The 22,587-nt window shown below is 37.7% G+C and overlaps 1 protein-coding gene across 1 annotated transcript in view; it reads left to right on the top strand.

Moving 5' to 3' along the window:
- LOC134224966 (uncharacterized) overlaps nt 1-22,587 on the top strand; it is a 650,394-nt gene that overhangs the window by 436,817 nt on the left and 190,990 nt on the right. The window lies entirely within an intron of this gene.

Here is a 22,587-nt window from a genome sequence, read left to right as displayed (position 1 = left end):
TTATCGTTTGACAGAAAGGGTCATTTATCTGAAAATGTTATTTGGCCTAACGGGCCCATATGGGCAAATGTCAATAACTGAACGGGTGATAAGGTAAAAAATGTCCACCCGCTTGACCAAATATCATTTGTTTTTCTGCCTGCTTTTCAACTTACAGTCACTCTCAAAATTGAGCGTACAGCATGGATTAGATGAATATATTCGAAAATTCCAAAAGAAATTTAATTGTTGGCTCGGTTGTTTTTAATGCATTTCAATATTTATTCCTTCCTTCAATGTATGCGTACATAAAATGGTTGAAATTTTTTCTCTAAAATTCATTTATTTGAAAATAATATCAAAATACGCCTATTAGATGTGACAAAATTGAGCGTACAGCTAATGTTTTTCTATAAAATTTCTTATTATAAACACGATTAATGAATTTTAATATTGATTTTTCATGATTATATTTATAATAATAAACATCCGCTACTTAAACATACAATGTTTTGAAATTAAACCATGTTTTAATCAAAATGGCGAACAAGTAAGATGAATAAACAATGCTATTTAACAATTCAATGCTGCTGGGCAAAATAGATACTTTAAGATATGGATTTCACCGGCACCGTGTCTTATATATGATAGATAATCGAAATCGAGCGAGACATACGATAAATTTAGGAAAATTCAGTCGGTAAATGATGAAAACAGATGTAAACATATAAAGAAAACGACAAATGTTGAGAACGGCATATTTCAAATTAAGTATAACTTTATTTAAAAGTCGATGTATAGGTACCTTATAAGCTCAGGACACTCATTAATAATAATATTAATAAAACAGCAGCACACGCATACATTATAAGATGTCATTTTATACTTGAAGACTCAGTCACCGTAGGAACAAATTTGGTTGAATCATTTCAATTCACAAAGATATCATCAAATAAGCTGCCGAACTCTTAAAAAAGTTTATTTTTACTCGCCACATGGAAATCATCCCTTATGGTAACAGATCGTGGAGTTTAATCCAAATTTAATTATGAAATTTCGATTTCAAGCTAACTTTTCAATATTCAATCAGAAGTGCTGTACGGGATTGAAAAGTTGTTTTTATGTTCGGTACCTTAACATGCACCTTGTACTTTTAGAATTTGACTGTGAATGATTGGATTCAATAATATTACTCTTAATGATAGACCTGAGACAATAACCGAGCTTTAAAACAAATTTATGTTAAAGACATACTAAATTTGAATTATGTCATTCCTAACATTTGTTGTTTTCTCTGTATGTTTACATCTGTTTTCATCATTTACCGACTGAATTTTGACAAATTAAACGTATGTCTCGCTCGTTTTCGATTATTTATCATATATAAGATGCGATGCCGGAGAAACATACAAATTTAAGCATTTATTTTGCCCACAGGCATTGAATTGTTAAATAGCAATGTTCTTACCTCTCACTTGTTCGCCATTTTGACCAAAACATGGTTTAATTTCAAAACATTGAATGTTTAAGTAGCGGATGTTTATTATTATAAATATAATAATGAAAAAACAATATTAAAATACATTATTCGTGTTTATAATAAGAAATTTTATAGAAAAACTTTAGCTGTACGCTCAATTTTGTCACATCTAGGCGTCTTTTGAGATTATTTTCATATAAATGAACTTTAGAGAAAAAATTTAAACAATTTTATGTACACATACATTAAAGGAATGGATGAATATTGAAATGCATTAAAAAAAACCGAGCTAACCATTTAATTTCCTTTGAAATTTTCGAATGTAGTCAACTAATCCATACTGTACGCTCAATTTTGAGAGTGACTGTAGTATACTTCTAGCATTTCCTTCGTTTTTATTAAAAAGCTTGTCTAAGTCCGCCATTGGATGAATGTATACTTTGTGTGGCAAATACAATGGATACACAATGCCCACGGAATCGAGAATGTTTCTCAACCAAAAGCATCCAGACAAGACCGAGAATCGATTTCGGTTCTCCATATGTTCATTATTCCGACGAGAAATCCTTTTTTCTAAATTTTTTCGGAAAGCTTTCTCAAAATTCAACGGAAAATTGTGAGCAATTTAAATATATATCAAAGGCATAACAAAATTATTTTTCGTTTTATGCTAAGATATTTGATCATGTTATGCCTAAATTATTTTGGATATTTTTTTTTGTTATTATTTTTTGTCTTGTTACTTCTTATTCATATCAACTTCATACGAACTTCTGTTTTCAATATATTTACTTCTGCTCAGGTTCTATAACAAAATGGTGTGGCGTTTGCCATAACACGAAGTGTGCCATGGAAAAGGCAAAAACACATAAAAATAGCAAAATAGTGCTTGAAAATGGCAAACAAAGGATAATTTTTCAATGCATTATTATGGGGTGATTTTCAACCATCCCCGGAAATGGAGCCTGGAAGTTGTAGAATAAGGTCGAGAAAACAGATTGAAAAAATGTTTGCGCTATTCAAAGATACAGCTGTTAGAAGAAAACGTTTGTTCGAAATAAACCCTAAATAACTTTTGACCCGCTTGAGATATGGCAACGCTAAGTCCATGAAAAGTTGCGCCCTGCAAAGCTCAAAAAGTGGTCTAAACATCACATTGCTGAGAAACAAAAAAAGTTAGAGCAAAAAACTGTTTATTTAAAGATTCACCCTAAGTAACTCTAAGGTCATTTTAAGAGCTTTTTTTGGCAAAATTCTTGGAAACTGGCTGATTTACAACTTCGCAAAACATTGTATACCCGTACCTCTTTAATTTTTCATTTTTTCAAAGTGGGCCACCCCAGTTTTTATGAAAACCCCAATAAGCCCCTTACCGTTGAGAACAAATTTGTAGAACAAAGTTTTTTTCTATCTCTGCTATTTTCGACTTGAAAAACTTATTACCAATTTGTTTGCTACCTGGACCAATGTCCACTGTATGACAGTCATAGTGGAAATCCGGTGGCCTTCAACTTTCAATGTCATGAAAAGCAAATGGATCCCATCCCTCCGAGCATTTATACTAGCGAAAACATCAGACAAATTTATTATTTACTTCACTGACAAGACAAACATATGAAGGCATAAGTTGGAATACGGAACGAATTATTTAACTTTCCATCTCACGATGACAATTTTTTCCTATGCCAAAGCAAAAGAACAAAGCACACAATATGTTGCTTTGGGATGCTTGCAAGTGCCACAGACCCATCCATTCTTGTTGATTTTCTGGACTGTCTAGAATAATAATTTAGTTAGATCGCATCGCACTAAATTCTGTTGAATATTTTGATATTGCCATTTATTGTTTTCTCTGTCGTTTCTCTTTAGTAATAATAAACGCTTCCATTGATCAATTTTCTTAACCTTGATCACAGCATTATCAATTTAATCCACATTCAAAAACTTAAAATATCGCGTTTTGCAATGAATTTGCAATTTACAAAATTTTAGCTAGGTCATTCAAAAAATTTTTGTTTACTTCTGATGAATGATATAAATCGTTTCTAATGAATCGAGTGGTTGTGCTGGATTAAAAATAACACAAACCTTAATGTTTGTTCCATTGAAATTTTTAAATCACGACAGGTTATGTAAATACGGCTCCATGAGAGACATGATGAATGGTTCGAGTACAATGCATTTGTAAGTGCAATTGCAGCTTGACCTAAACTGCCTGACAGCTACAACAGTAAGACATTAATGTGTCATCGTCAGCATCTCCACTTTGTGTTTTGTGTGAACAAGTACCATTGTAATCAGGTCCTTATTGTTCCCGGGAATAGTGAAGAGAGCTGCACCGCGATTTTGTTAATTGATGGTAAAACACTTCAAATCTTGAGTGTACAGCAGCCTCATGCTTTGATGATGCTTTCAAAGTAATGCATTGCAATCTAGTACTAATTAATCAATCGAGATAAGCAGTTAAAATACCAACGTGCCAACACCATTTTTTCATAGAATATTATTTATGAACCTACCATTACGAAATTAATACCCAATTTTTTGGTAGCTCATGAAGTATCATCTGCCAGTTTCATATATACTCAGTTTGTCTTTATAATGAAAGTAAAACGATCCACGTGTTTCTTTAATGAAGAGATAATGAAGCTCGGTTCTAAAAACAGAATCCGCAACGTTCGAGGAATATTCGGTAATTTTTTCTTTTCGTCATGGATAATTCCAATTTGGGTAAGATATCTGTTTCTCTTGTGCCTGTGGAAAGTAATTAAAATGTTTTCAGGTTGCAATTACAGCTGCTTTCTCCTAGCGTACACAGATCACATTATAAATTAGCATATTTTTTCATTAAAAGTCATACTTCGTATGGCTGGGAAGCACCTGTGGTGGGAGTGAATTAGCTGAATTGAAAAGTGGTATCCTCTTTAAAGCTCTGGGGGAAGCACGAACGAGCTCGAGCAAACACTAGAAATGAGATTATGGGATGAGAAGCGTGTTTCAGTTGAACTTTTACGCTCGGGACATGGTGTTCCAAGCTCGGGCATGAGGCGTGGGACTTTGGTCTATGGTTGCTAATCAGAAGCACGTGTAGGCAGTTTAGTATTATTGGGGCTGTAATTTATAGCACCAGTGTACAATACGTTTTCTGCCAATTTTTATTGGTTACATTTTGGGGATTCAAGCGTAAGTCTTAAGATTATTTTGAAAGGTGAGGAATGCATCAAATAAGGGTTGATAAAGAGTGTTACGATCAAGCAACGGTCTCGTTTTTATAAAAAAAAAATCAAATCATGTTCTTTTTCCATGTTCAATGCAAACATATTAAAGAAATAATAAGTTTCGATCCAGGAGTTTTGATCATTATTGGAACTCGAAATGAATCAACCTGTGTAGTCGAGCCCTCATTAAAACCCAAACAGCAGCAAAATAAAATTTCCTGAAGAAATTAGGAAATTGCCAAAAATCAGCTATAAATAATTTTTAAAAAATCCTAAGATAGAGCAAATTTTCCACAAACGAATTATAATTTTCAAAAAAAACGAGATAATATAGCACTTTTAAAAGCAAAAATTGGAATTATGAAAGAAGAATTTTCATAAAGAAATCAAAATGTTCCATCGAAAAAACACAAAATCTCCATAAATAAATGAATGCTAGCAATAAACAATCAAAAAATTCTCCACAAAATAAATATGTTTTCCACGAAAGCTTTAAAACTTTCATCAAAATAATCAATAAAGAGAAAAAAAAAGAGAACTGCAATAAAAAAATACAAAAAAGCAATAAAATTGATTGAATTTTTCATGAACAATTATTTTGTGGAAATTGTTGAAATTGTTTACATTTGATTTCTTTATGGAAATTATTCTTTTATAATTGCAATTTTTGCTTTTAAAAGTGATATTTTTTTTTTTTTGTTGAAAATTCTTATGTCATTTATTGCTTATTATTGCAATTTCCTAATTTTTTATGGAAAATTTCTATTTTTTACGGGGAGTTATTCCCTGGGTCGAAACGTTGGCAACTATTTAAAACTATCAGCATTGTCTTATACAAAACAAACTGTTTACGAATGGATATCATATTCTTTCGCCTCATTCCAGATGCAGACTTCATTTCAAAATTGGATCATATCTACAATTGGATAATATCACTTCAACCCTTTCAGCCCCACGGGGTCATATATGACCCCAACAGCAAAATGGATGTATAAAATCGCACGATGGATAAAAGTAAACACTGTCTATGGCAAAATTGCTTGAAATTAATTCCCCTATCAGGGAAAAATATCAAGCATGGGCGATCATGGCCTTACGGCAACCTAGAACATTATGAACACGGTGAAGTTATAAACAAGAAAATAATTGGTATATTGGCAGCGGATGGTACTGTTTCAAACTAAGATTTTTATTCAAACGTATCCGTAGAGTTACCGTGATATACAATAAACTATGTCTTATCTTCCTTGGACGTCGTAGGCCATCCAAACTATCCTTGAGTTCAGGATATGAAATCTACAGATGCAAAAAAGCTTTTTATGTAACTCAAAGTTTATTTGAGTATTTACCCATGTTCGTTGCATCTTATGAAAGATGAGAAAAACGCCGCAAAGTAGTTCTGGGATATTCTGGGCTATCCAAACTGTCTTTGAGTTTGGGACTTGAGATCTACAGCAATAAGAAAATCTTTATTCAATACTTACAGCTTCAATATGCATTCAATTATATCCATTACACCTCCTGAGAGGTCAACATCGTAAGATCATAAAACCTTGAATATCGGGTAATCCAAACTGTCCTTCAGTTCGGGACATGAGATCTACAGCTGCAAGAAAAACTTTTTTCAGTACTCAAAGCTTGTAACCGTTCGGTTCCAATATGGACTTGTTGGCTCCACCACAAGTGAATTTCCGTCATCCCTCCTATTAAAGCTATGTCCATTTAGAATCCGGAATTATAAAATCATCTGTATCTCGGTAACGGATTGACGTACAAATAAGGTTAATACATCAAAACAAAGGTAATTTACTGTACTTTAAAAAAAAATATTGATACAAATCATTTCTTCTTGTTTCCAGTGAAAATTCGCACTATCTTCTTTATTCCTCTCATCAAAAGTTGCACACCTCCGGAGTCAACTTCCTTGGCACATTTGTTCCACATTTTGGTTATCTGAGTCGCGTCCCGAGCTGTTTTTCCACTTTTCTTAAGCTTCCGCTTCATTACTACCGGTACCACTGGATGACTTCCCGCTTGTAGTGGCAACTCGCCAAATCTGACCAAAACTTCACGGGACCTTTATGGGCTTTATGGAAGGTAGACCGCGGTTTTTGAGACATTCCTCCTTGTACAGTTTCGAGTCCATCGTCTTATTCGTCACAAACACTTAGGTCTTTGCTCCACAGCTGCATATCCCTTGCCTAAATCATCTGTTTTTTTTTTGCAAGATTGTCCAAAAAGCAAACTTAAACTTCGCAGGAACTACTCCTCGTGCCGTGGCCATGTAGAATTTTTGGCTAGGAAGCTGTCCGAAATCCATTTTGACGTAGGTTCCATCGTCGATTAGCAGGATTATCAACGTGGGTGTGCAGATTTTTTTCTCTCTTTTCGGCTTAAATCTGGAATAATTTTTGACTCGCTGCACGAAACATCGTGAAATTTATACTACAGCAAGTGGGCGCCTAGGTAGATAAACCGCTGTAAAAGAATTCTTGCAGCGGACACTTTCCGTGCCGCTGTAATACAATAAATGATTCCGGATTCTAAATGGACATAACTTTACGACCTTTCCAAAGATTACACCTCGGAACTGTCACACTCACTGGTCGAAGATGATCTCACGAGTGAGTGCGTGTTCCACTTTCACGTCATACCAAGTGTGACAAGATGCGATTGACGTTCGAGCAGTTAGAGTTCGGGCAAACTTAAGGCTCAAGACTCCATCACAATGTTTTGAAAATTAATGACTGTGTCACTTGTTTGTAATAGTGATGCAATCGCTACGGAAAAGTGCAGCAGCGATTAATAAATGTTGTTTACAACTGGGGTGGGTGGAAATGGGGTGTTAAAAATATGCCAGCTGATGCATAATGTTGCCAAACTTGACGAAATGTTTATTCTATATCATAACACATGTTCACGGTGTATCAAATATATGGGTATTTATCGGTTTAAATTTTTTTATTCATTACTTGGAATTTAACAGAAGCTTACATAACATGTTTAAATATTTATTTCTGGTATATTTGTTCAATCCGACAAACAGCAATGATTTATTCCAATAAACAAATCTGGCAACGGAGAAGAGATGATTATTTTCTTGTGTATGCACACAGCTGAGCGATTCCAAGCAACAGCATCAAAATTTAAGAAAATTTTTAATTCATGATTTTCTATTGAGTTGCAACTTTGCACAGTTTTTCAATTTCATCTAAATCGTCATTTTTCGATATCAAATCTTCATATTGAGTCACGACTAACTTTTCAAAAGGGTGTATGTGAAAATGGTTCAAAAATATTTAAAAAGCTGCACAGCAAAAACGGAATGTTCGATTGTTATGATTTTTTCAGCAAAGTTAGACAACTAAATGGTGATTCTTAAGCAAATGTGCACAGTAAAAAAATTTTTTGCCTTTAAAAATATCATTTTGTCACAAAACTCAAATATCTCAAAACCCTATCTTTTTCGAACGTAATTTTTTAGGGAAAACGGTCCATTATATTAGCTATCTACCATAAAATTTGGTGATGGTAAACTAATAAACAAAAAGTTATGACATTTCAAACATTTCACAATTTTCACATATAGTAAACAAAAAAAATTTCCGTGTATTTTTTTTTCAAGAATCGCAGTTTGATGCTGATTTTATTGTTAAGGGCCTTGCGTGAGTTAAACAAGTTGTTTGTATGATATTCCATATTTATGTATTCATCGATATTATGTATATTATATGTATAAATATTATATGTATAAATAAATAAAAATGAATTAATATTATCCTAAGTATTAAATTAAATGTGGCAGTTACACAATGTTGTTATAGAAACTCTAAGAGTTTTGGGTTTGAATTTTGGTATGGGTTATGATATCATGAAAACAGTTTATTAAAACTTATTTTTATTTATTTTATTCAAATTTTTAAAATATCGTACACTTTTGAATTATTATCAGCACAGTTTGAGTATAGTTTTGCTTTAATTTTATTTTCCGACAATGGAATGAAACAGTGAAATTTTTGGGTTCCTTGGATCGTTTTCGCGTTATTAAATTGCTCGCTGAGCTCTGAAGCCTTTATTTCGTACTCTTCAGTAGTAGTAAAACAAAATGATAATTTGGTTAAATCTTTTCTTTTCTACGATTTGCCCAATCAAAAAGTTCTTTCGCAGTTTTAATTGGATGCTCACGTTCTTTGGCTAAACTTGCTCTTGTGGCCATGCGCTTTATTGTTCCTCCAATAGCATCACAAGGACCTTTGCCATGTGATGTAGCAAAAATGCCATTCTGCATCAATTCCGTACATTGATTTAAATTGACATAGGCTCGAAAACTTCTTACGATCTTTGTACTGCGACGCTGCTCCATCAGACATGAAATATATCTTTTTGACTTCTTTATGCTTATCAACGCGTAAAAAGTTAATAATTTTTTCAATGAACAAGTTTACGGATACTGAATCGTGTCTTAAATCTTCGGAAATTATAATAAAACTTAAGTGTTCAATTTGCGTACTTCCATTAAAATAAATAACGAATGGATGAATTGTAGCTTGTTGTACGTTCCAGTGATGGGACTGCACTTCATCTTGCAATACAAAGCTGTAATTTTCAGAAAAATCACAAATGACTAAAAATTCACCATTTTGTAATGTATTTTCGTATTTTTAAAAAGCTGGATTGTTCTGTTTTAATGAAATCGTGAGGGATTAAACTTTCTAATTTCAAGCAAAAATATGACACAAACTCATCTGCAGGTTTTACAATAGTTTCTATGTCACACCTATCCGTGGTCACCCATTGCTCAAATGATAACTGATCAATATATTTTTCTTCAAACTCAGCGAATAAAAAATTTTCCAATGATGAAGAATCTGGACAATCCGAACAAGATCGTAGATAGCAATTTGATGTTGTATTTTCACAAAAGACTACCAGTTAACATTTTAATATCCTTTGTTAAATTGATTCTTTTCAAACTATGTAAAATAAGATTAATATTCTCATGGGTTGTGCACACACACATTATGTGTTCCTGAATTGGAAAGAAGCTTACATTGCCTTGGCTGAAGGCTTGCAAATGAGGAAAACCTATTTTAATATTATCGTGAATTTCCTTGAAGCGTGTGTACGCTTCTTTCAAAGTCGTCATCATTAATCGTTTTTGGATTGCTTGACGCTTTCCATCTTTTTTACTGATACATAATCTTTTGACCAGGCATAGCTCGACTTACTTCATCATCTTCAAAATATTGAACTACTATTTCTTTTGTCTCATCTGTTAATGCAGTACTAGACCTAGTATTTTGGTTGAAAGACAGTTATTCTTCAATTGTTTTGCCTCTTTTACTGTATTTCTATTGGTTTTGAACTCATCAATGGCATCCTGAATAGACCACGAACTTGGCAGCATCGACAAAATCAATAATTTTTCTTTCCTTGTCGTGGCTGCATTCGAGAACCTTTCCTTCATATTTATAATTACCTCATCGTAGTCTGTATTTTCCACATCATCAGGTCCTAATTTGAAGAGGTTTCTTCGTACAGCTTCGTTTATTTCACGGTATTTTTTCTCCGGGTAATAAACGTAGTCCATCTTACTCCATTTAATCGGAGTCACTTTTATCCCAGCTATGCCCTCGTTAAAGCGTTCGATGTTGACCTTTTGGATACACTCATCTTCCGATTGATGTGTTGAAACAGATTTCGCTGATGGTACGGTGGCAAGGCTCTCAGCACTTAATACTTCTGGTAATTCCTCAGTTGTTGTCGATACATCTGGCAATTCCTCAGTTGCTTTCGTTTTCGAACTTCCTGCGCTCTGCTCAACCGATGATATACAGATTGCTCTTTTGTCAACGTTTAGACGGCAGGACGTGCAAATGCGTAAATTTGTATTCAATGTGGACATTGGAGCATAACCAGTCGCTTTCAGTTTATCTATGGTGCTTTCGGTGAGATTTCGTAACTCTTTTGAACACTTTTTTCCATCAAACGGCCTACAACAGTTGAGAAAGCGGCTACTCATGTTGTTCGTAATATTTCAATAAACAAAAAAACTTTTAAGTTTTTACTGACTAGTTTGGTGTCATTTGCTTGACTGAAGAAAAAAATTACTATAAGATCTTTAACAACCTTAGTAGTAGTAATTTTTTTGCTTTTTCGTGAGCATTGTCATGGTATGTACCTATCATGCATTTGTTGTTGTTGAAGATACCCGTTTCCTCCCGATCATAAAGTCTATTCTCTAAGAGTAAGAGGTATATTTTTTGCAGGTAAACTATAGACGTACACGTGTAAATAAATCTTTGATTTTGCAGCTTTTGTCTTAAAAATAACATTTCTTATATGTTTCTATCAACGTTATTATCAACAGGTTTCAAAACTATTAAAAGAATTTTTCGCCAGTCACGTGCAATGAAAATTATGACACTATCAATACTTTTGATCACAACACTGGATCGTGTCTAAGTTTGTTATAGATGCTATGAATAATTAAATCAAAATATCATGAAAACATCTTGTTTAAATCACGTCCCTTAACAATAAAATCTGCATCAAACTGCAATTCTCGAAATAACTTTAACGGAAAAAATTTTTTTTTTTTGCTAAATGTGAAAATTGTGAAATGTTTGAAATGTCATAACTTTTTTGTTTATTAGTTTACCATCACCAAATTTTTATGGTAGATAGCTAATATAATGGACCGTTTTCCCTAAAAAAAATACGTTCGAAAAAAGATAGGGTTTTGAGATATTTGAGTTTTTGTGACAAAAATGATATTTTTAAAGGCAAAAAAAAATTTTTTTTTACTGTGCACATTTTCTTAAGAATCACCATTTAGTTGTCTAACTTTGCTGAAAAAATCATAACAATCGAACATTCCGTTTTTGCTGTGCAGCTTTTTAAATATTTTTGAACCATTTTCACATACACCCTTTTGAAAAGTTAGTCGTGACTCAATGTGAAGATTTGATATCGAAAAATGACGATTTAGATGAAATTGAAAAACTGTGCAGAGTTTCAAATATTTTCGAAATGGTCGCTCAGGATCGACTGACATGCCCCCGTGGAATGCCTCACCTTTGTTTGCGTGTTGGCTGGCGTATACGTTGTATTGTTCGGATTGAATGAAGTTGCATCGCGTAGATTTTGAACTCACCATTTCACTTATTGCGCTAGTGAATTTGAGTCTTCCGCAATTTATTGCATTCACAATACGGTCGTCAAATTTGTCTCTCACTTCGATTTTTGGAAAGCAGTTTTCAACTGTTTTTGGAAGTGAAGTGAATTAATTTGTAGTCAATATTGAAGAAAAATGTGAAACTCAGTTAGTGAATATGTTTTAGGAGTGATTAAATCAAGGAAACAGTGGGAAAAGATCAAGTGAAAAATCAAGTGCGTGTGTATGTGTTTGCTCCGAACGTTCGGAGTTAGTATGCGTTCGATAAAAATGCGAATGCCGGCCCAGGAAAAAGACAGTTTTCAGCGTTTTTCCAGCAATTCCTCAGTAATTGTTAATTTAGATAAGTGAAAAATTAATATGAAAATGTAATGAATATGGAATGAAGGAGGTAAGTCGGCAAATAGCCCCAAAATATTGAATTTAGTTCAAAACTTTATTAGTATTAGTGCGGATCATCGTCATTATCGAATTGATTACGGTTTATAGAGCCTTAAAACATAAAACATAATTATGATATGGAGGGCTATAAAAGAAGTAGGAAAAGGTGGAATCGTTCTCTTTTGTAACTGTGATCTAAGAACATAGTAGTGCGCGCGTGTTTAAGGTGTAAAAGGTTTATTGTCTGAATAATTGTTGGTGAAGTTCTTTTTAATTTTGTGTTGTTTCTTTTCTTATGATAGGATTTGTTCAAAGTTAAAGTCGTTAAAAAATGAATGGTATAAGTAAAATAGTACGGATTTGTGTGTGTTAAAATCAATTAGTATATGTATAAAACCTGAACTAAATTAATGTACTATTTAAAATTGTATGTAAAATATCATTCCAAACCACAAGAACGAAATATCGAGTGAACCGATTAGATGTTAGGAAGTGGCGTCGCAGGGTGCTAATCTGTGTTGTCCAGGTCCACACCTAAGGGACCTTTTTCTTTTGTACCTTCTCGTTCTCGTTCTGTTCTCGTCAGTGCAGTGGTGAAGGCTTCCGGAAAGGAACAACTGGTGTTCGTGCGCCGGCCGTAGAGATCCCGACGATTTGGATGTCGGAGACTTTCGGACCTACGTACTACGAGACCTACGAGACTTTCGGACCTACCTACGTCATAAACTTCCAAAGTAGCATTTCTTGTCACACAATATCTCGAAATGTGTTCGAACGTGTTCGTTACATCCATTGGAAGATTAAACAATACCGCTCGGTTTTTCTGGGATAGTCTGAGTAATCCAAACTGTCCTTGAGTTCTTGAGTTGCGATCAACAGTTTCACAGTAGCTTTTTTCGTTACACTTGGTTTTGGTACGTGATCAACCACACCCATTACATCTCCTGGAAGTATAACATACATCGTCAGATAATTTAGATGTTCTGAGTCACCCAAAGTATCCTCGAGGTGCAATCAACAGCTGTGGCAGTGGTTTTTTTTTCACTACTTAAACTTTTGATACGTATTCAACTATATCCATTGCGTGTCCTGGAAATCTACAGACATCGTAAGATAGTTTGGGATATTCTGGCTCATTCAAACTATACTTTTATTCGGGACTACATATCTACAGTTGCTAAGCAACAGGGTTTCAACTTTTCGTTTCAGTGAGAACAAAGCAAACGTTTTTCAGGCCAAGGGAGAATCTTTTTTCGTTGTTTATGTTGAGGATCATCTTTCACCCATCATTTATTTCTCTATAATTTGCCTTGAAAGATAAACTAAAATCTTGCCTATTATATGAAAATCCTTTTTCTTTTCATCACTTTTACCTCTCATTCACTTCTCGCAAAAATTATCGCAGAACAATTACAAAATTGTATGGCCGCGCCGGGATTCGAACCCAGAATAGTAACAATAATAGCCATAGGGATGCGCTTACTATAGCCACATCACCACGCTATCTGTATGAAAACATTCTGTTACTTGTTCCACATAAGCTACTACCATTTGAATTGATGATGCCACGAAAAGTCTCGAATATGAAAGAAAAAGAGCAAACCAACGTTTGTCGGCAATCGAAGTGAGCGAAAAATGGTTATCACTCCCCAGACTGTTTTTCTTTCCCGAAAAGCGATTTATCCCCGAAAATTTTGGTGAGGGAGCATTCTGTGCTCCTGAGATTGAGTGAGCATTACGAACCCTGTATTACAGTTAAATACAGGGGATGTCCAAAATAACTGGGACAGGCAAATTTTGGGCAAAATTAGATGTGTTGTAACTATGTCACTTATTATCCGAACCGACATGGAACCGACCATGGTCATCGGATACCGGAGATATTCCGGGTTTTTCGAAGGTAGGTTCAGAACCGTGAATTTGTGGTGGGTTTTAGGATAAGTTGTGGTTAAAAACAGAATAATATTAGTAACCACAAATAAAGTAGGGCTTTTTCTAATTAGAACCATATGTTGAAATTCGGAATCGGACCAGGCTCAAGAGATATGGCCATTTGTTTAGAATCGGTGCCGATCGGGAGTTTTAAAAGGGACCAGGCCACAAATTCATTTGAATCAAGCTTTTTGACCGATCTTCCATTATGATTACATTCCAAAAGTCTTCTGATACGTCAATAATGAAAAACCAATTAAAAAGACGGATCCTAAAGTCGCTGGGGTGCCCCCGGGGAACCTGTAGAAGGGGACATTTCAGTTTTAGCGCCAAAACTGGTCATTCGACGGTTCGTTTTTCATGGTTTTCTATCATGAAGCGAGGTATGAATATAAAATGGACCACTGACGGCTTTGACCGATTCCGGGACCTACGGATTGTCCCCGGGGAACCTGTAGAAGGGGACATTTCAGTTTTAACGCCAAAACTGGTCATTCGACGGTTCGTTTTTCTTGGTTTTCTATCAGGAAGCGAGGTACGAATATAAAATGGATCATTGACGGCTCTGAACGATTCCGAGATCTACGGATTGTTCCCGGGGAACCTGTAGAAGGGGACATTTCAGTTTTAGCGCCAAAACTGGTCATTCGACGGTTCGTTTTTCATGTTTTTCTATCATGAAGCGAGGTATGAATATAAAATGGACCACTGACGGCTTTGTTCGATTTCGGGACCTACGGATTGTCCCCGGGGAATATGTAGAAGGGGACATGTCAGTTTTAGCGCCAAAACTGGTCATTCGACGGTTTGTTTTTCATTGTTTTCTACCAGAAAGCGAGGTATGAATATAAAATGGACCACTGACGATTTTGACCGCTTCCATTGCTCCTTTTTCATGGTTTTCTATCAGGAAGCGCAGTATGAATATAAAATGGACCATTGACGACTCTGACCATTTCTAGGACCTACCAACTGTCCCAAGGGAACCTATAGAAGAAAGCATTCCTGTTTTTGCGCCAAAACTGATCATTCGAACGCTGTTTTTTATGGTTTTCGATCAGGAAGCGATGTTTGAATATAAGATGGACTACTGGCGGTTCTGACCGCTTCCGAAAGCTACAGATTGTTTTAGGAGAGCCTGTAGAAGAGGACATTTCAGTTTGAGCGCCAAAAGAAGTCATTCGACTACTCTTTTTTCATGCTTTGTTAAGTTTTGACGCCAAAACTAGTCATTCGACGGATCGTTTTTTCATGGTTTTTGATCAGTAAGCGAGGTATGAATATAGAATGGACCATTGACGATTCTGACCGCTTCCGTGACTTATGGATTAACCCAAGGAAACTTGTATTAAATGATATTTCAGTTTTAGCAGTAAAACCAGTCATACTTCGTTTGGCGCTTAAACATAAAGGTCCTCTTCTACGGGTTCCCCTGGAGCAATCAGTTGGTCCTTGAAGAAGCATATTCATACCTCGCTTCCTGGCAGAAAACTATTGAAAAAGAAACGTCGAATGACTAGCTCTTGCGCAGAAACAAAAATTCATCCTTCTGCAGGTAACCCTTGGGGTAATCTGTTGGTTCCGGAAGCAATCAAAATAGTCAATGATCTATTTTATATTCATACCTCGCTTCCTGATAAAAAAAACCATAAGCAACGAGCCGTTGAATGACTAGCTTTGGTGCAAAAACTGAAATGTTCCCTCAACAGGTTCCCGGGGACAATCCGTAGGTCCCGGAATCGGTCAAAGCCGTCAGTGGTCCATTTTATATTCACACCTCGCTTCCTGATAGAAAACCATGAAAAACGAACCGTCGAATGGCCAGTTTTGGCGCTAAAACTGAATTGTTCCAACTACGCTACAGTAGCCAACTACGCTAATAGTAGCCAACTACGCTACAGGACTCCCTCCCCCTAGGAAATTGTATGGTGTTTGGGGGGGGGGGGTCGGTTGATAGAAGTACTAAACTTCCCGAATACTACCCGGTATCCTGTAAAGATTTCGGGGTTGGTCGTACTTTGAACATCTGCAGATAAAGTGCAGTTTCGCATAGATCACAACGGGACCGGAAGGGGCCTCCACCGAAGTTGTGGGAGACCCTTGTGTGGCCGGTCCAGAGCCTCGATATCACCTGTTGTTCTTTTTGAGTAGCAGTCCCCACCGATGACGCTCTTCGTCCATTTCTTACTGTCGGCCAGCTGGACGGAGCGGGTGTAAAGTAGACTCTAGTGTTCGACACTCTGGCCGGGACATCGGCTTCGGTATTTTCCCTAATGCCGCAGTGGCCGGAGATCCAGGCGAAGACGGTACCGGGGATCATACCTGAAAGAATTCCCTGGATCCAGGGGTGTTTCGGAGTCAAACTTTGAAGGGCGGAATCCGTGAAGCCCACGATTGGCTTGTTCCCCGGGAAAGTGGCCGCTACAAAAACGGAGGCGACTTCGGCGGAAAAAATATTGCACTGGCGAGGTAGGCTCTCCAGTTTGGCCAGATTAGATCCGTCGTTATACCGAATCTCACTATTTCGGAAGCCGGTTGCTATGAGTGCGATCGATGTTATCAGGAGGCATCAGCCAGCCCTTTTATCCGTGCCAGTGAGCCCACGCCACTGCGTTGAAACTGATACCGGCTACGCTTCTCAGGTTCCGGTCAGCCTCGTTGAGCCGGAGGCCAACCGAACGTAACTGTTGAAAACAGGCGAGAATGTGTCGATGAGGTTCCGGTAGAGTAGACGGAACAAGTTAGCTCAAGGCCGTAGAACAAGCGTCTGTCGACGATACCTTGCCCGACTTTCAGTCTGGTACTCCTATTGTTGGTACGGTGTTTTTACGACAGGGCCGGCTGCTGCAGACGTGTCCCCGGACACACTTACTGGCGTTCATGACAAAGCCGACGGATGAAGCCCAGCGATGGATGGAACTTACCGCCGCCTGAGTCTTAATCCTGGTCCTTCCAGGCGTTCTGCCGACCACGACCAATAAAATGTCGTCGGCGTATACAAATAGATACGTCCATAGGTAGAACGCTGAAAACCCCGTCCATAGCGATGAGGAAAAGCGTCACCGCTAGGACCGACCCTTGGGGGACGCCAGTTTCTTCAGGGTACTCGTCCGATGCTGTGCCGCCAATGAGCACTTGGAAGGTTCGTCGGGTGAGGAAGTTTTTTTTCGAAAGCAAGCATGTTGCCTGTGATTTGTAGTTTTCTAAGGACCAAAGGGGTCCAGGTCCGATTAAAACCAATGGCGATATCGAGTGACACAAGGTCAACATGCTTGCATTCCTCATACGCTTCTTGGATAATACTGCCCAGATTGGCCAAGTTTGTGCTGGTGCCATAGCCTGGGCGAAAAGCATGTTGACGGTAGCTAAACCTTCCGTCGGCTTCCAGTTTCTTCCTGAGTCGCCGATTGACCATCCTCTTGACGAGCTTCAATGCACATGAGGTCCGGGAGATTGGCCTGAACTTGGAAGCATCATGGCTAGCCACGCTGCTCTTCGGGAGAGGCACAACGAAACTTTTCCTCCACTCGTCCGGGAATGCGCGGTTTTCCAAAATGTTGTTGACGAGCTTAAGAAAAAGAGCTTTCGCGGCCGGAGGGAGCTTTTTAATTATGGGATACACCAACTCACCCGGAATTCCCATTGTACTTGGCAAGGGCATGGGTCAACTCGCCTGATGAAAAGGCTAGGCAACTTGTGCAGGGTTAGAAATTGTGCGGTTGCCATGATCGATGTGGATGGGAGCCGCCCTCGATTTTCCATTAATTGCATTTACCCGCCTCTAAAGTTCGGCGGAGGTCTGGGACAGATTGATACTGTCCATAAAATCCTCCCATTGCTTGGACTTTGCCTCCCTGATGATTGTCTTACATTGCCGATGCTTCTCCTTATAAGACTCCAGGGCGTCAGGTCGAAGGGGTGGTCATTGCTGCGCCTCCTTAGAGCACGTAAGGCCTTGCATCTAGCTTTAACCCTTTCAGGACGGATGGGTCATATATGCCCATCGTTTTAGATTGGCTGTGTAAAATCACAGAAGAGAGGTAGGTCCCACTTTCTTCAGCAAAAACGGTCAAGTTTGACTGTACCCTGAAGATCCAGATATCCGAAACCATGGAAAGATTTCGCTTGCATGCAAATACATCTGGATGCTCAATGTCCTCATTGACGAGTATACACCCAATTTGGTTCAATAAGCATAAACGTATCATGCAAATCCAATTTTCTTGAATACATCATCCCATGTTACTCCAAAACGTTCTGGAGTTCAGCCCACGGTAACTATCAGATTAATCAAGCCTTTGGCCAATGTCATCATCGACGAGTATACAATACACCCAATATTTTTCAACAAGCATATACGCATTTTCTTACCAACTTACCAACATACCAACTTTCTTACCAACCAATACCAACTGACTCAGTTCGACGAATTGAGATGATGTGTGTGCTCATTATTGTACTCATTGCATTCGATGGAGAATCCTGTCCTGTTGAAAATTGGCTAGATCATACTATGGGGTCACAAGTTATGGCCAAAATACTATATGGATAAATACATAAAAGGCGAATTAAGGTGATGCTTGTGTGTTCACACGCGGTTGTGCGCAAAAAGTCAAGGTAACTTTTTTATAACTTACTCTTATTCGATCCGCTCGCAATAAGTTACATCAATGGAAAATCCTGTCCTACAATGGAAATCAAGTGAAAATAAGAATTCAACCGACAGGTCCCACGGCAAAGCATGGGGAAGTCATTTAAAAAGGCGTATAATAAATTCTAGACAAAATTTAATTACAATCTGACTGATTAACGATAAGGAAAAACCTTTTTCCAATGTTTAAAATACTTAGCATTATATTTTTAACGGCACGATTTCGTAATCGCAAAATCGTGGAGTTACTCCAAAATTCAACTCTAATGCATGTCACACTAAATAAAATGATAAACAGATCCATCATTATCAATGCAATGTTAAAAAGGTACACACTCTTTTGCTTACAAGCTGTTCCCTCCCATCTGTGTCTAATGGTGGAGCGAAAATTTCCAATTAATAAAGTTATTAAATTTTGCGCCCATGTTTTGTTTGTTTTGGCCGGTGAACTGAACACCGTCCCGGCTAGCTAAACGTTCCCTCACTACAGCGTTGGTCCACTTTAACGATCCGCTTGCTTCCTACGAGGCATCTCCCATCCCTTTAACTTTCCTCCTTCCTACGAGGGATCTCCCATCCCTTTAACCAACCCAATTCATTGGCGATAAAATTGTTCCACCCTGACGCGCATCCCGGTGATCGACCCGTTCGTCCCACCCCCAACGTCGGTACACGTGCTCGCAATGACTGAAATTCCAACGCACTGATGACGTACAGGCTACCCTTTTGTCACCGTCGTTGGTCGTCGTTGCCACATGGATGAAAGGAAAATATTTATTTTCCAGCTTCGGCAGTTTCTGGACCTTCGATAGATTCCATAGAACTACGTTAACGACTTCCTAGTTAGTGGCCATCAAACTGCTTCTTTAATGGTGGAAGAGACCACCCGGTTGCTGGGCGGTCGCATTTGAGATGGGTAGCATTAGAATAAGCACTTTAATTAATTCAGTATATCGACTGTATGACGATTTTGGAAAATAAGAGGCTTTGAACACAGTAAAAAATAAAAAGTAATATCACATCAGATTTGATGCACATCATCGCCGTCGTAAATTTAATGTGTTATTACATCTGAATGACGTAACAAAAAGTTGACGTAATTGATGTTTCATCTTCAAATCAGAGCAATGTAATTCATATTCGACGTAATATTTTTGATGTAACTGGGAAAAACGACGTAAAAACCGGTCAGGATGAATCCCGCTTTCAGCAGTGGGGTTAGGGGTATTCGGATTTTTCTTTTATGCTCAAAAACACTTTTTCAGATGAAACAAATTTTATTTATTAAAAACGCATTTTATTGTATCTACAAATAGTTATACCTTAAATTTAAAATTTTGAATTTTGAGTTTCTAATTTTTAATTTTAATTTTTATTTTTAATTGAACATTTTAAATCTAAAATTTTATTGCTTAATTTTTATTTTCAATTTTCCAATTTTTTAATTTTTAATTTCTAATTTTTTAATTTTCTAATTTTTAATTTTCGATTATTTTTTAGTTTTTAATTTTTAATTCTCAATCTTTAATTTTCAATCTTTTAATTTTTAATTTTTAATTTTTCATTTTTAATTTTTTATTTTTATTAGGGGGAATGACGGCTTTGGCAGGTTTTGTTCTATTATGACTGATTATGCTCAAATTTGGCCTAAACATTCTTTGCATATCAAAGAATATTGTGGCCAAATTTTATAAAATTCGGTCGACAAAAACCCCCTGACAATAATGGAACAAAACCTGCCAAAGCCGTCTTTCCTCCTCTTTAATTTTTATTTTTTTTTAATTAAAAATTATGAAGGAATCACTTTTGGCCGTTACGCCCTTTTTAAATGTTGGTCTAGCTAAGTATTTATGTATTATATTTTATCGGCGGCTGCTTCCCGCTGTTGATGATCAGCAATTGAAATTGCTTCGGAAGTTCACCCGAGAATTCCTCCAATAGTTTTTACAGAGGTTCCTCAGGAAATTCATTCTGGAATTCCCTCGGAAGTTCCTCCAGAAATTTTGGAAATATCTCCTCAAATTCTTTTGGAATTCCTCCATCAATTCCTTCGGGAGATCCTCTAGCAATTCCTTCACATTTGATTCCAGCAATTCTCTCATAAGTTCCTCCAGAAATTTTTAGGGAGCTTCTCCTGGAATTTTTTCGAAAGTCTCTCCACGAATTTCTGCGGAAGCTCCAGCAAGAGTTCATGCGCAAGTTCCTTCAGAATTTCTTCAGGAAGTTCCACCAATCGAAGGAATTTCTCCAGTAGCTCCTCCAGGAATTCCTACGGAAGTTTCTCCAGAAATTTCTTCGGAAGTTCCTTCAGAAATTCCTGTGGAATTTCTCCGGGAAATGTAAGTTCCTTTAGGAATTCTTCCGGAAGTTCCTATAGGAATTCTTTCGAAAGTTCCTCCAGGAATTCCATCGGAAGTTCCTCCAGTTCCTGGATAAACTTCCGGAGGAATACCTGGAGGAATTCCTAGAGGAACTTCCGGAGGAATTCCTAGAGGAACTTCCGGAGGAATTCCTAGAGGAACTTCCGGAGGAATTCCTAGAGGAACTTCCGGAGGAATTCCTAGAGGAACTTCCGGAGGAAATTCTGGAGGAACTTCCGGAGGAATTCCTAGAGGAACTTCCGGAGGAATTCCTAGAGGAACTTCCGGAGGAATTCCTAGAGGAACTTCCGGAGGAATTCCTAGAGGAACTTCCGGAGGAATTCCTAGAGGAACTTCCGGAGGAATTCCTAGAGGAACTTCCGGAGGAATTCCTAGAGGAACTTCCGGAGGAATTCCTAGAGGAACTTCCGGAGGAATTCCTAGAGCAACTTCCGGAGGAATTCCTAGAGCAACTTCCGGAGGAATTCCTAGAGGAACTTCCTAAAGAATTCCTAGAGGAACTTCTGGAGGAATTCCTAAAAGAACTTCTGGAGGAATTCCTAGAGGAACTTCCGGGAGGAATTCCTAGAGGAACTTCCGGAAGGCATTCCTAGAGGAACTTCCGGAGGAATTCCTAGAGGAACTTCTGGAGGAATTCCTGGAGGAATTCCTGGAGGAACTTCTGGAGGAATTCCTGGAGGAACTTCCGGAGAAATTCCTGGAAGAACTTCCGTAGGAATTTCTGGAGGAACTTCCGGAGAAATTGCTGGAAGAACTTCCGGAGGAATTTCTGGAGGAACTTTCGGAGGAGCTTCCTGAAGAATTCCTAGAGGAACTTACATTGGATTTTCCAGAGCAATTCCACAGGAATTTCTGAAGGAACTTCCGGAGGAATTTCGGGAGAACCTGCCGTAGGAATTCCTGGAGGACCAACTGGAGGAATTCCAGGAGGAACTCCTGCTCCAGCGTGTAATTCTTGGAATAACTTCGGGTGGAATTCATGGAGGAAGTTCGGGAGAAACTCTTGGAGGTACTTTCGCAGGAATTGCCGGAGGAACTTCCGCAGGAACTTTTGGAGGTACTTCCGGAGGAATTCCTGGCGGAACTTCCGCAGGAACTTTTGGAGGTACTTCCGGAGGAATTCCTGGCGGAACTTTGGGAGGAATTCCTGGAGGAACTTTCGCAGGAACCCCTGGAAGAGCTTCCAGTGGAATTCCTGGAAGAACTTCCGGAGAAATCCCTGGAGGAACTACCAGAGTCCTAGTTCCTCCAGGAATTCCTCCGGAAGTTCCTCTAGGAATTCCTCCGGAAGTACCTCCAAAAGTTCCTCCGGAAGTACCTCCAAAAGTTTCTGCGGAAGTTCCTCCATGAATTCCTGCGGAAGTCCCTCCAGAAATTCCTGCGGAAGT

The sequence above is a fragment of the Armigeres subalbatus genome, chromosome 3 (assembly GCF_024139115.2).
Source record: "Armigeres subalbatus isolate Guangzhou_Male chromosome 3, GZ_Asu_2, whole genome shotgun sequence".
NCBI lineage: Eukaryota > Metazoa > Arthropoda > Insecta > Diptera > Culicidae > Armigeres > Armigeres subalbatus.
The sequence above is the reverse complement of the archived record's forward strand: the minus strand, read 5'-3'. Positions and strand labels throughout refer to the sequence as shown.